We start from the raw sequence: 14,985 nt of genomic DNA on the forward strand, positions 1-14,985 counted from the left end.
TCTAATGCTGATGCCAGGGTTTTCAATCAATCAGAATAGAGCTGGAAGGGACCTTGGAGGTCTTCTAGCCCAACCCCCTGCTCAAGCAAGACACTCTACAGGATTCCAGACAAATGGCTATCCAGTCTCTTCTTAAAAACCTCCAGTGATGAAGCACTCACAACTCCTGAAAGCAAGGTGTTCCACTGGTTAATTGTTCTTACTGTTAGGAAGTTTTTCCTTAATTGCAGGTTGCTTCTCTCCTTGATTAGTTTCCATCCATTATTTTTTGTCTTGCCTTCTGGTGCTTTGGAAAATAAGTTGACTCCCTCTTCTTTGTGGCACCTCCTCAAATACCGGGATACTGCTATCATGTCACCCTAGTCCTTCTTTTCTCTAGACTAGCCATATCCAATTCCTGCAACAGTTCTTCATATACTTTAGTCTCCAGGTTTTTAATCATTTTTGTTGCTCTTCTCTGCACATTTTCCAAAGTTTTAACATATTTTTTGTAATGTGTTAACCAAAATTGGATGCAGTATTCCAGGTGTGGTCTTACTAAGGTTTTATAAGGAGCTTCTTGGAGTTTGAGTTAAGACATCCCCCAAGCTGGCACAACTTGTTTCTAATAATTCTGCTAATGATTCCTAATTGGCTAGACGAATTCATGATGTCCACATCCTGGTTTTTTAGAAAAATATGTATCTGGAAATAAGTCTCTTAATGAAAAATGCACCTGCCTTTTGTGAACATTTTCTTAAAGCTTGTACCATTTTTGTACACATCACCAGGTTCATACACTTTGCTTAACCAGGGTTTATTAACTAAGCCACAATTGAATAAACTCACACAACAGAACAATGACTATACACCCTTCATTATATAGGATAGACCTTTATTTTAGACAGCTTTATTTTCTATTTTAGAAAGCTAAATCTTTTAGGGGCTCTTTAAGTTTTACCATAAAAATGGTATAATACATTCTTTTGCATTCCTATGAAAAAATATGGCAGTTGAATTGTTTTTTTAAAATAAATTTACATATACTTTTTAATTTTAAATAATTATATCTGAATATGCATTTTTGCAATTTTCTTATTTGTAAAGCAAAAGCATAAATTTCTGGACTGGGAGGCTTGTTCAGGATCACTCATGCCTTGGTCACTTCCAGTTTGGACTACTCCAACACCCCCTACATGGGGCTACCTTGAAGACTGCCCAAAATTATAACTGGTCCAGAATGTAATGGCATGCACAGTGATGGGTGCTCCTATATTTACCCACATTACACCTAGTTGTGCAAGCTGTACTGGCTCCGTTTCCTTCTGGGTGAAATTCAAGGTGCTGGTTATTATTTTTAAAGTCCTATATGGCACTGGACCAGACTATCTGTGGAATCATATCTCCCTAAGCACATTTGCTGGTCCTACCAGTTCAGATAGGGTGGGCACACTCCTTGTCCCTCCCCTTAAACATTGTCATCTTATGGGAATTAGGAAGTGTTCCATTTCCATGGCAGCCCCCCTACCTTTTTAGCCTTCTGAAAAAACACTTGACATGGCTTTCTCCCCCAAGCCCTGGGATAAGGTGAAATTGATAGAGGACTTAGTGGTGAACTGTATTTGAAAATTTAATGATTGTGCCAGGTTAATATTTGATTTTAATATTTGTATTGTTTAATCTTTGGTTGTAAGCCAACCAGAGTTTGCTACAGTATGTGCAACACCATAAGCCAAACAAAAAACATTATAGCTTTGAGCAGAGGTCAAACTCCTCCAAATAACTATCTTTGGGTCACAACAATACTTGGTAAGTGCTGAAGTTGCTTCCTATGAAACTAGGGCACTGTTCACCATGACAAAAAGGTTGGGCCACAGGAGGTATTCCAGAGGAATGGTACGGCTGCAGTGTTACCTGACAAATTCAGGGCCTCTTTAGTTGGATCAGGCATTTAATATCTCAATGCCTTTCACACTGAACCATACACCTATCCAATCTTGCGTGTAGTGGTAGGGGTTGCTGCTGAGGCAGTGCTGGTTTTGTAGGCAAAGGAAATGTGTGGCTTGGCTAGAGGAAACAGGTTGGGCCTACTTGAGGAAAGGAAGATGGCCAAAGAGGAAGACTGTCTGAATGTTGCTCTGCTGGGTGAAAGAGGGATGAACTTTGCAGGGAAGGGGACAGAAGGGGAAATGAGTCAGAAAAAGCCGAAAGAGATCTTTCTGTTCAGCAAGGAGAGAGCAGAAAGCAAGATTTGGCCAACTAGCTCTTAATAATACAGGCCTCCTATCTCATACCAACCTAGATACAGTATGATATTGAAGAAATATTACTATGAACCCAGTGATAAAACCAAATATTGTTCCTTTTGTTATTAACAAAGGAAATGGGGTGTTCTGTAGTTCTGTTTTGGAACTCTGTAGTTCTGTTTGGAACTCTGTTTCACATTACATTACAATATTTTAATGTAATACACTATGTTTAATAGCATACTTGGGTAATCCTGGTTTTTGACTTGCTATGATATTTTGCATCAAGATATGCAAAGATTTCTGTGTTGGGTGAACTACTCTTGACAATTTCAATTTGAAATCTCTGGCCTATGAATACAGTCCTGAGATATTTGTTCCTAACCAGAGCGAAGCCAAAAAGATAGCATGTTATCTCCCTACCAATTTCATCCTTTTGTATTTGTATCAACTTGTTCATAAGTCCAAAAGGGCAATAGATTGCACTATAATGGTACAATGCATCTTTCATCATCTCTCCCCACCCCAACATGATTTTGCCTTTATAAGGGTCTGGATGTGTATTTTGCCAAATGGTAATATTTTATACACTTTTGAACATTGGTGTTAGGGAAAGTCCACCAAGAATACAATAATAAAGCCAATTATTTAACAAATCAGTCCAGAGTTCTCAGTTAAAGCATAAATGAGCAGGTTCAAATTTTGGGGACATTATGCAAAGGCTGTTTTCTGGATAAATCTGTATTGCTGGAAAAGGTAAAGTAAAGCAAAGCAAAGTAAACAAGATAAGCAGCGAAAAGTGGATGGATTCAGTTAATAAAGCCACTGGGTGATAGATTTGAAGTGCCATTTTGGGACAGGTTATCCTTGGGATAATATGCAATTGCTAAAAGCTGACCTCAGTTTGATGGCACATAATCAATACTTTATCCATGTGAAAAAGTGGGCTTCAGTATGGTTATCTTTTAAAGTCACCAGGCCTCCCCCCCCCCTCCAGCAACACACCCACCACTAAGTTTGTCGCCTTCTGCGGAAAACTCACTTCCTTCGGCAACGAGTGCCTGCGGGTTTGAGAAACTCACTACTTTAAAACGTTTTAATAGTGCATCCCAGATAGGCCACGTTTTATTGCAAACGGAGTACAAGGGGTTGCAGTTTCTGGCTCCAGCCCTCCTCGCGTTCAAACGGAAGCCCCTTTCCATCCCTCGAGAGTTTCCTTCGGGATGAACACCACGCGGCAGAAGGGCAGCCCAGACACCGCAGAGACGCCTAAGGACCACCTCGCGTCCCTCACACCTCCCCCCGCCCTCCGATTTTCCCAATGCCATGGCAACCCTCCCGACGCCAGAGCAGCCTCCTCCTCCCTCTCGCTTTCTCCGGCTCGTTTTGGTGATGATGCAACCACGCCGCTACGTGGGGATTCCGCCGGATTATCCGGCGTGCCCCGCGGCAAAATGGCGGCCTGAGCTGAGCGGGAGGGTCCGGGCCGAGAGGGGCAGCGGGCGGTGGGGTGGGAGGGGGAAAAAAAAAAGCAAAAGTTTGCCGGAGATTTGAAATGCTACGGCTCGATCCGGAGCGACGAAGCGGGAATCCGGTCCTCCAGCTCGACTGGGAGCGGGCAGGAGCCTCCCCGTCGCCCAGAGGACGAGCGAGCGAGCGAGCGAGCAACAAACTCCTGAGAGTTAGACGAACTGCGTGGGTCTTCGCTGCTCGTCGCCCAGAGCTTGCTCGGAGGTTGCTCACCCTCGCCTCGGGAGCCTGATCCCGTGGAGGTAATAGTCATCTCTACCCCTCGGAGCTGCTTACTAATGAACCGCCCGGGTGGGAGTGGAAAGGGGCGGGAACTAGCGCTGTCTCGCCTTCGCCTCCCGGTCCCGGAGACGGTCTGGCTTTGCGGCTGTAACCGCAGGCTGCAGCTGAAGTTCGCCCTCCCAGGCAAGGTACCATCCCGAAGCAGCCTGTGCTCAAATATAGCCCACACGGGGATCGGGGATGGAGGGTGGGGTGGGTGGGAGGGAACTTACGTAGCCCAATCACTGGGGTGGACTTCGTGCAATTCCGCCCACCCGTTCAGACTTGGCGCCAGCGCCTGCCTTTGCTCCCGTGTCTTCCTGCGAGCGAGTGGCGGGGCGGGTGGTTTCTGCGGGAATTGGTTGGCTTTGTGAATCGCGAGGGCAATTGGGGTCAGGTACGATAAGGAGAACGGTATTCTCTTCCGCCAAGAACGAGCGGTGCATTGCGATGCAGGTTCAATATGGAGAAGGCTGTTTAGAGAAGGGGTAATTGGTAGAGAAAGGAGCAAGGGTCCTGCCACGGTGATGTTTTAATTTGGCTGGAAATCCTCGCTTGGTTATCTTAACGCCGATACGTTGAAGTGTAGAGGATGTTTTTACAAATTGCATTTACGTTCTGTCAAACTTCCAAGACGCTTAAAATCGCATGCCTCCTTTTCTCCATCATTTATTTGTAGCAGTCCTCAAGGTAGATTGGGCGAGAAGGAGCAACTGATGCAAAATCTTTCAGTGAATTTTGTAGCTTAGATTAATTTGAGCTATGATTTCCCAGGATTAAGCTAGTAATTGAACTGTGTTCGTGTTGTGTAGAAATACTGTGTACGTGCATACCCTTAGCAAACTTGAAACATCTGAGTCAATATATTGATTCAATATTTTCATCTCTGGATCCTTTGGGTTCTCTCCAGTGCCAGTATAATTGTGTTATGCAAGAATATGATTTGTTATATTGCAGCTTAGTGTGCTGTGCAAACTCAAGAACTGGAGTAACTTTTCTGGTTCAGTTTATGAACTGATCATATGAACCCATGTAATTGGGTTTATTCAATGAAAACTGATTCATTTAAACATGGATTCTGAATATAGATTTTGTCTCACCAAAAATAAAATCGTTTATTCCCTTTTGTGAAGGGAATAAAGACATAGAATAAAAGCTGCATTTGCCCAACACGTCTATTCATCGGTTACAGTGTTTATATTATCTAGGTTTACACTATGGACTGAAACCAGATAGCTACATTTTAGTCTAGTGTGTCCAATTTGGTAGTTTATATTCAGAGTGTCATGTTGACGCACATGGTTCAATAAACCAGTGTTTACTTTATTAACATGAATTAGCATAGCAATAGTGATAGCACATATATTGCTTCATAGTGCTTTACAACACTCTCTAAGTGGTTTACAGTGTCAGCATATTGTCTCCAACAGTCTGAGTCCTTATTTTATCAACCTCGGAAGGATGGAAGGCTGAATCAACTTTCAGTCAGTCAGGATCGAACTCCTGGCAGTAGGCAGAATTACCCCGAATTACTGTATTCTAACCACTGCACCACTACGGCTCCATATTGTGCAACTACTATGCCAAACACATGTATTGTTGAAATAAATAAGCCTCGTAATAAAATTGAATCAAAAATAGTGTGGAATGTGGTGTGAAGTAAAATGATGCTATAACTGGATATGGGAATATGCTTCTGAATTAACTGAAAAACCAACTCCTTTTAATTCAGAAAATAATTTATCTGCCAACATGCTGGAAATAGCCCATTCCTCTAAACGCACTCCTTTGTTTATAATTTGAAATTTAGATTCAACTTTTCTATTTATCTGCACATTATTTATCATATTTAGTTTGTCATGCATGATTTATTATTTTGCAGGATGGTTTTCTGTATATTAATGGAAAGTTAAGACTTAGGAAACTTTGATCCTGTTATTCTCACTGGCTTGCTATTTTTAAAAATTATTTTTGAATGAATTATGGAACACAAAGTTAAGAAAATGTTTTGCCTCAGTTATAAGTGATACATTATTTAAATTACTTGTTTAAAGAAAAACTTAATATGTATAACTAATTTATACATACCCTTAGAATCTGAATTCACACAGCATATCAAAAGATGTTTGGTGTGCTATGCTGTGAGTATATTCAGACATGGATATCATATTTGAACAAACAATGGCTTACTATGCTGTATGAACATAGTCATATTATTACATAGGAAATAGATTTCTTTCCACAAATAATTAATACTATACTACACAAATACTGTACTATATAAACATTCAGAAAGGAGCTTTATATAAAGCTTATGTTACTTTTATTTTAATTATTTGATATTGTACTTTTTCTTGTGATAAACATGCAAAGAGAATTTTATATCCTTTCTATTTTCTAAGAAATGCCATTCTTAATGAGCAAAGCATCACTTGGAACGGTTTGAAAAGGTAGGAGTTAACATAGTCCGAATAATCTGAAGAGGGATTAGATCAGAACCAGTCTATCTTTTGCCAAGATTAAAAAGCACCAATAGTTGGGGATGTCTACTTTCAGCCAAGATGGAAAGGCCACATAGAGGCAGCAGTAGATATGGTTGTCCAAGTCTAGAACAGATGCATCTAAATTGTAGAAAATGAGAAAGTGCCTTTCTGCTTTGTGTTTGTTTGTGCAGAAGCAATTCCATGTTTATAAATTGCATAGTATTTGGAGATGAACTGCATTGCAACTGCAGTGGGTTGAGAATACGAATAAGGGATTTGTGAACATGGGGCATAGATTTATTTCTGAGGCAGAATTAAGGGATCAGTTCCTTAAACAGATATAATCTATTTCCAAAGACCAGCATCAGGAATTTAATCTTGATGTTGATGGATTGAAAAACAATGATGCTTTACATAGTTTCAGCTGAAAATCACAGTATGAGTTAAAAATTAATTGTAGCTTTGTTGGCCACCAGAAACTAAATCTACAGAGGTCAATTTATTTTAGGCCAAATGAAATGTTACAAAACTATTGCTACTTTGCAAGTTTCCCCATTGAACAAAATGGTTAGGAAGAAAGAGGGGAACAGGAGAGGGAAAAATGTAATCAGTATAAGAGCCATATCTATACTAGATTACATTGTCCCATGAAATCATTTTATCCCTTTTCCTTCCCTTTGTTTCCCCAACTATTTTTTTTCATAAAGAGATATAGCAACTCAGAATCTTGCATCAACTTTTTTAAAATTCAGCTGGCTTTATGAACTGTGAATTGCTACATTTTAGCATCTATTAATTATATATTATACTATGGTTGGTTGGAATGAGGAGATGCTTGATTCTTCATGTATCAGATACTATGAATGATACTTAGCTTAGAAATATATAGCAGTAATTATGAATATAATTATTTGGAATTAATGTAATCCAAATAAAAAGATGAAATTGTGAATGCTGTCTTAACCAATATGTTGTGAATAAAATAGCTGGCAAGGGAAGTTGTTGATTGAAGATATGAAAAGGGAAAAAGTCATATGAGGTTTAACTGATAGGCAAAAAATAAATACCGGTAAATCTTGGTTTCATTACTGAGAGGAAATGAGAAAAGCTTATTTAGAGTTGTGGTTTTCAATATTGCATATTTATCTTTTGAGAGAGATAAATTGTTATACAGATAATACCGGCACATGAAAGATGCACCTTTCGTGGTAGTAAAGTAATCTTAGATGTGGTGATTGAGATGTTCATGTTCAGTTGAATGTTATTTCTGCTTTGCTTGAAAACAGCCCATGTAATGCAGATAGTTTCTTAATCTGAATATTTTATATGGTTCTGTTGTGAGAGCCAGTTTGGTGTAACAGTAAGGCATCAGGCCAGAAATTTAGAGACTGAGTTCCAGTCCCACCTTAGCTGGTTGACTTTGTACCAGTCCTTGTCTCTCAGCCCTAGGAAATAGGCAATGACAACAACCTGCCAAGAAAACTGTAGGAACTTCCATAGGTAGTGGAGTACTTGGTGTTCTCTGAACTTGGTTATGAATGTTGTGTTACCAGAGTGCTTCTAGCACATCTTCAGTGCTAAAAGAGGTAGGATTTGCTCTCTATTTGTATAAAGTAGTTTGCTTGTTATACAAGAAAAGGGGGTTTTCCCCTTGGTAGTTCTTTGATTAGGGTATTGTTTATTGCATCTTTTGTCTGGTGTAAATCTTGGTGTTAATCCCTGCTTATCTGGGTGTTGATTGTTGGTGAGGAGGTGTTCATTTTGTTTCCTTTTTAACTTTTTAAGGCTTCTTTTGGATGGTGTGTAAATGTTCTTTATCTCTATGTGCTTGTTGCTGGTTCATTTGTTGGAATGCCAAGCTTACAGGAATTCCCTAGTGTTCTTGGATTTTACTTGCTCTAGATCAGGGGTGTCAAACTGGCGGCCCGCGGGCTGGATGCGTCATGCACAGGCCATGCCCACCCCAGCTCTGCAAAGGCAAAAAATGTTACGACACATCACATGATGCAGTTGAGTTTACCCGTGCTCTAGATGCTCAGTGTCCCAGTTGAAACTGTGGTTGAGTCTGTCCGTGTGTTGTGAGATTAAGAGGTGTTTTATTATGTTTTCTGACTACTAGTTGGTGTTCATAGTGGCGTTCTGCTAGTCTTCTACCTGTTTGGCCTACATGGTAGCTGTTACAGCCTTTTTACGCTATATGTTGTAGATTATTCCTGATTTTGGTTTTTGGGTTTTTTGGCTCCTGGGACTTCTGGTTTATTTAAGATGTTTTGGAGGGCTTTGGTTATGTTTCAATAAACTGATATTATGTATTCAAATGAACAGAATACTGAAAAAAGAATCATTGGAATCCTTTCCCTATGTCCTTTAATGTGACCCAATAAACAAACACTAAATTATATTTTATTTATTATTTTCCATATTCATAATTTTCTCCAAGCCTTTTGTGTTCAATTTGAGATCACAATTTTTGACTATGGCAATTGATATTTGAGAGTATTTCTTTTGGATCTGGAAAAAAAATCACATTTTTCTATCACTTTTTTGTTATGTTTTATTTTTAAAAAATATTATAATCCATTGCATAAAAAATTCTAAATTTTACCTTTTATTGGAGTGGCCAAGTTTCACAATACAGGATATGGATATTGGCACAATATCGCTTATTCCCTCATTTTACAGACTGTTGTATGCCATTGATATGCTAGTCCTTTTGTTTCACGCTTCGTCTTTCTGTAGGAATTTGTCGTACAAATTCAGAGCCTAAATTTGCCTCTTCTCTTTAAGCAGAACGTGGCATTACTTTATCTCCATAGTTAACAAAAGTAAGCTATTGCAATGACAGTTTTCTAGAAAGGTCATTTTCATAGAGGCTGAAGTGGTCTCCTAATAAAGTAACTCAAATAAGAAATCTCTATAGAACAGGGGTGTCAAACACAATTTCATTGAGGGCCACATCAGCATTGTGGTTGCCCTCAGGGGGCCGGGTGGGTATGGCCAGGGTGGGCGTGGCCTACTGGGTGGGCGTGGCCAGCTCTACATCATTCACATCAAGGGTGCCTATGGGGGCCTGGGCAGGAGTGGGACAGATCTGAGGGTCTCTGGTAAAAGGAGGGTCTCTGGGCCAGGGCCAAGGCTGTGGGGGCCGTTCCCTCACTGTTTCCAGGATGGCTTCGTGGGCCACATGAAACCACTTCGCGGGCCGGATCTGGCCCCCAGGCCTTGTGTTTGACATGTCTGCTATAGAACATAGGTCTATTTTTGGCTTTTTTCCTTTCTTCCTCTGGGAAGGAAGTACAGTGCTCTCTATTTTAACTTTACTTTACAAAGGGTTGTTTTCCATCACAGAAAAATTGAGAATACTTGTACAATTGACCTACAAACAGGTCCTCTATAGAGAAATTAACTGTAGAAATGTATTGCAACTTGCCCAGTAAGAGGTAATATATCTTGCAAAATAATGCTTTCAAGCAGCTTTCTTTTAACCTCTTTAATGATGAATGGTACTATAAAAAAATCTGTCTTCCATTATAATGCCATCTATGTATTATATATATGTTTCTCCCACTATTCATATGCTCTCTCATTTATGTTCCCTTTTGGCTTGTATTATTTGTCACCACCTATTCTTTCCACCTGCTCTTTTTTAAGACTCAAACCTTTTTTGTTCTGTGCCTGTTCAGATAATCTATTCCATGGCTGGTTTGCATATGATACTCTGAAAATATTTTACATGCAAAGAAGAGGACAGCTTTGAGTGAATATAATTGTTTAATGGTGTGTAGATATTAAAAGATAAGCTGCTTGGTTGACAGAAAATTCTATTAATTGCCAAGGTGTTATTTCAAGGTGTTGAGAAATAGGGAGCAGCAGATGCCCCTTGTTTAATGTGTTTCCTCAAACTTGGTTTAGATGGGTTGATTAGGAAGTCACATAAACCTCAGATTTTTCCTGACTGAAATGAATTTTGCTGTCATATTGTTCATTCTGATCAATATTGCTTTCTCCAAACCAAATGAATACTGTAAAACATAAAAAAAATTTTTTTTGCTTTATGATTTGTTATCCACTTCTGGTGAGGGGAGTTTTTGCAGAGGTAAAATAAGATTACAATTTAATTTTCACATAAAAGGCCACCAGATTTACTTTCAGCTTGAGATATTTAATGCTGTTGTTGCATTTGAACATGTCTTTTCTGTATGTGCGGTGCTTGATAAGATTCAAGAGCTCAGATAGTCACAGCTTGCTGAGGTTCCACTGTTGCTGAATGAAGAGACAAAAATCACCACTTGAAAGGATTTGTGGGTTGATTTGTCAAAGTTTACTTTTTGAGTAAAGTCTGCCACTGTCAAAAAGCTGTGGGGATGGGTCTCCATGAGGTGGTAAATTCACTCTTCAGAGGTGAAGTAATTTTACCTGTGTTGAGTAAAGCAAACATGTTCCCCATCTTTAAGAAGCCATCAAGCCCATTTCTCTACTTGGAGGCTGTCCAGGTTCAAGCAGTAAGGAAATTCTTTTACTTACTCCCAAAGCACAGAAGCATGTGGAATTTGATCTTTCCATCCATCACTCCACGTTGCAGGCTTGAGTGAACTTTAGTTGGCATTTATCTTGAAACTGTGCTGTCTTGGGGGCTGAGAAAGTCAGGAGTGTGTACTAGTTTGATATAATTCTTCTTTGTCTAATTTATACTAAAATAAATGCCCTAATTATGATTTAAAGGCTGTTACATTTCGACTGTGGAAAAGTAGCGGGGGTGTTGGGACAAAAGAAGATAACAAAGAAGGAACTCTGGTAAGTATGTAATTGAATAAAATAAGCATTATAGCAGAAGGAAAAACGAAGCTGGCAGTGAAACAGCTATGCTATCCCCTTAATTGCTATTTTGAATCAGAAAATGTCCAGTGTTTGTTCAAAGGTTGCAACCATTTTGTTGCATGTCTAGTTTAAGGACCTGAAGGATGTATATTCTTGCTCTTAGACTTTGTAGCAAATGCATGATTTTTTTTAATGTATTCTTTTACTGCTTTTTAAAATAATGACCAAAACCATGAAAAAACATCAAAACATATAAAAAGCATGAAAGTTTTATATGTATGTGTATTAGAAACTTATAGGTACTTGAATAATAATGCAATTAGATAATTATAAATAGAATTGTAACTATTCATTTTGAAATAATATGCCTTTCTTTTTTGTGGCATTTTTTATTTTTACTTTTTTATTTTCTTGTTTTATTTCATCAAGGTTATGGACATTTCAGCACATATTTATGCAGTGAGTTCAGGGTACCTAAAGTTCTTGAAATCACAACTTGAAGCAGGGATAGGGAAGGTGCTTTATCATTTTTCTGTAGCCACCAAAACCTTGATGGCAAACATGGGAAATTGAGCTACAAAAATATGGTTTAGAAATGCATCTATAAAGCTAGGCTTTTTTAAAAAATCATTCTGAAATTCTTGGATTTTGAAGGGAGCTAGAGGGGAGCTGATTATGAATGTGGAAAGGTACTGAATTTGTAGGAAGTTACTTGGCCATGCATTTGCTTACCTGGGTCAAAAGGAAACAATTAATGGGTCGTTCAGTAACCCAGTAACCTACATGGAATACTGCATCCAGTTTTGGTCACCAGGATATAAAAAAGATGTTGAGACTCTAGAACAGTGGCCCCCAACCTTTTGGGCATCAGGGAACAGTTCCATGGAGCGAGGTTTTTCCATGGGTTGTCTGCATCCTGTGAATGGGGCTTTTCTTCTTTGTGTGGCCCGGTTTCTGGCATGCTGGGGTTGGACCAGGGGTTGGGGACTTCTGCTTTAGAAGGAATACAGAGTACAGAGAAGCGCAACAGAGATAATTATAGGAATGGAGGCCAAAACATATGAAGAACAGTGGCAGGAATTGAGTATGTCTAATTTAATGAAAAGAAGAACTAGGGGTGACATGATAGCAGTGTTCTAATATCCCAGGGGCTGCCACAAAGAAGAGGGAGCCAAGCTATTCTCCAAAGCACCTGAAAGCAGGACAAGAAGCAATGGATGGAAACTAATCAAGGAGAGAAGCAACCTAGAACTAAGGAGAAATTTCCTGACAGTGAGAACAATTAATCAGTGGAACGACTTGCCTCCAGAAATTTGGATGCTCCAACACTGGAGGTTTTTAAGAAGAGGTTGGACACCATTTGTCTGAAATGGTATAGGGTTTTCTGCCTGAGCAGGGGGTTGGACTAGAAGACTTCCAAGATCCCTGTTAGCTCTGTTATTCTAGTATTCTGCCATTGTATTCATTCTAATGAAAGTTTCCTTATTTCTTGTTTTCTGTAAAAAAATATCTTTTTCTACCTTTCATTTTACATTTTATGTTTATTTGGGTTTTTTGTGTAAAAATCAACTGAAGTTTTACTCTTAAAGGCTTAGAAAGTTAAGTCCTTCATATCTAGTCCAGAATGAGAATTTGTATTTTTTGTTAATGTTAATACAAAGATTATATATTGGGCTCTTTGTGCACACACAGACGTGTTTGCAATCACTTATTTTCCTGGACATATATTTGGGATATGTAATCTCCTAAGTATATTTTACACATGGTTCTTTAAATTAGACTGAAGAAGAATGACCAGAGAGTAGGAAGATGTTTAACAATTGAAAATTTGTTGGTTTTAGTTTAATCTAGTTTTACCATTTAAAAATGAGCAAGGACTTGGGAAAACAAAATAAAAAAGAACTTTGTTAGGAATTTTTTATATACCAAAACAGAGTTATTCCTTTTCTGTAGAATATGAAACTTTGTACAAGTGCCTAATTTTCAGGCTTCATTAAGTGCCTTTTAGGTGGAAAGGTGGGATAAATATTTGCAATAAATACATTTGCCTGAATTGGTTTAAGTAGGTGACATCAAAGAGAAGTTTGTTGAAAGGGTACAGAAGCAGTCATTGTCTTGGGGTATGACCTATAACTACAGTATTTCATTTAGTTATTAGATTACAAGTTTTTTTTATTTGACTGAGATGGTAAGTTAAGACACTGTTAATTATTACTTTAAAAATGTGATTGATAGTCATAATTTTACCTCTAGCAAAGACAATATTTTACTCTTATAATATACTAAATAGGATTTACCAGTATTTGCTCCTGAAATTGCACTGAACATACTTGGTTTGTATGTTTCTCCAGTTGTTGCTTTAACATCCTTCAGTTAGCAATAGCATTAAAACATAACGTATCATTGAATGTTACTATAACTAAATTGATGTTTCCAATAGAAGAAAATATATGTTGCTCCAGGTTGAACTGTGTAGTCCTTGGTGCTCTCTAGCTTGATTATTTGCTTGCAGATGTTTCATTACCCAACTAGGTAACATCAGTGCTAGTGAGTGTGAGGTTTGCTTTCTGTTTATGTACAGCAGCTTGCTCCATGTGCTTTAAAGTGTTCCTGTAAATGAACACTTAATTACTTTCCCTGATCATATTTATTTTAACACTTTATGCTAAATGTTATCAATTTGAGATCACAAATTTTTGATTATGGCAATTGATAATTTGAGAATATTTTGGAGGGGACTAGAATAAATCACATGTATAACCTCTCTATTGTTCTATTTCTTTTTTTGTTGTTTTTAATTTTTTAAAAAACTTTAAAATATTATTCATAACATACTAAATTTCCCCTTTTGTTGAAAAAGGGGGATAAGCATACTTTCTTATAAGTGTGTTAGTTTTCTTTTATGGGAGTTTAAAGTAAGATATTGTGACTGTCTCAATTTCTTTGAATCTCTACTGTCTTGACTTATGAATTGTCCTGCGTTCAAAATACCGTAAACTAAACTACTGAACTTACTATTTAATCTCTGTCTTAGTTTGCAGTGCCTTATTTTCAAGTGGTTTCAATTTGGTTTATCTTAGGACATGCATCATCATGTCATTCTGGAAAATGGCTTGATGGGTTTTGAAAGTGAATCCTCTGAGACTTTCTTGACATAAGATGCCAGTGAAACATTTTTATTTTGCAGCAAGACCAGTAATGGCACTACTGAAAATTTACTTTTGGAAACCATGAGACATCTTGGAACAGTATGGTTGGAAGAATTTTTGGCTTGATCCAGCTGGAAACAGAATGTTCTGAAATTATTCAGAACAGTTTGTTCCTGGATTGATGAATTTTGCATATCCCTAAATAAATCTAATACTTCATATATAAACTTGTGTCTTAATTACTGAGATTCTGAAATATTTGTCTTTGGCTTTAGCAGTTTTTCAGCAGTTGTAACTGCCCCTCTATAATCATACCTGAACAAAGATTAGGAATGACCCTTGGTTTCATATAACCTTTCACTCAGTGCAAAGAGAAAAGATTAAATGCTTTCATTTGTTCATTTTATCTCACAAACAAGTACAGACAAAAAGTAGATGTCAATAAATTCTTAGCATTAGTTAAAGGTACAACCTTATGTTAGATAACTCTTTTAAATATCTTGGAATAAGTATCCAAAC

General features: G+C 38.1%; 1 protein-coding gene across 2 annotated transcripts in view; it reads left to right on the forward strand.

The window, feature by feature from the left end:
- The first annotated feature begins 3,620 nt into the window (after nt 1-3,620).
- Nucleotides 3,621-14,985, forward strand: part of TJAP1 (tight junction associated protein 1) — a 59,472-nt gene continuing 48,107 nt past the window's right edge. For both annotated transcript variants that reach the window (XM_081315308.1, XM_081315309.1), the window contains exon 1: nt 3,621-3,997. The gene's annotated coding sequence lies outside the window, so the exon portion shown is untranslated. The remainder of the gene's footprint in view (nt 3,998-14,985) is intronic.

The sequence above is a fragment of the Vipera berus genome (genome assembly GCF_964194415.1).
Source record: "Vipera berus genome assembly, chromosome: 1".
NCBI classification, from domain to species: domain Eukaryota; kingdom Metazoa; phylum Chordata; class Lepidosauria; order Squamata; family Viperidae; genus Vipera; species Vipera berus.